This window comes from Etheostoma spectabile, unplaced genomic scaffold (genome assembly GCF_008692095.1).
Source record: "Etheostoma spectabile isolate EspeVRDwgs_2016 unplaced genomic scaffold, UIUC_Espe_1.0 scaffold333, whole genome shotgun sequence".
NCBI classification, from domain to species: domain Eukaryota; kingdom Metazoa; phylum Chordata; class Actinopteri; order Perciformes; family Percidae; genus Etheostoma; species Etheostoma spectabile.
The window spans coordinates 770,491-770,900 of NW_022605586.1; the positions used below are offsets into that span (position 1 = coordinate 770,491).

The window sequence follows — 410 nt, forward strand, 5'->3', positions numbered from 1 at the left end:
GCTGATCCACTTTGGGGCTGAAAACAAGCAGAAGTTTCTTAAATCATGTGTTCATTTTGAACCAATTCATTATTGCATTGGTATTGTATTATTGTAATCATTTGTAATTAATTCCTGTTTATGCACTTATATATTGTTGTTGATTTTGATACGGGACACTGATGAAATATGAGGGGGGGTTACTGGCCAACAGGCATCAGACTGGTCTGGAATATCAAAATAGCTATAGTTAATTTGTTTGTTAGGGGTCTTGTGTGTCTTTTTTTGTTGTTTTATACATTTGAGTGCCTTTTTATGTGTGTGACATGTAAGTTATGGGTCTAATAGTTGATAATGGTTCTGTAATATAATATATTTAATGTAGTGTTATTTTTAATTTAGGTGGCAATAAAGACATATTTTTGTTAACA

General features: G+C 31.5%; 1 protein-coding gene across 1 annotated transcript in view; it reads right to left on the minus strand.

Moving 5' to 3' along the window:
* The window catches only part of LOC116686221 (MAGUK p55 subfamily member 4), a gene marked incomplete at its 5' end in the record, with an annotated part of 44,133 nt that overhangs the window by 21,221 nt on the left and 22,502 nt on the right, over positions 1-410 (minus strand).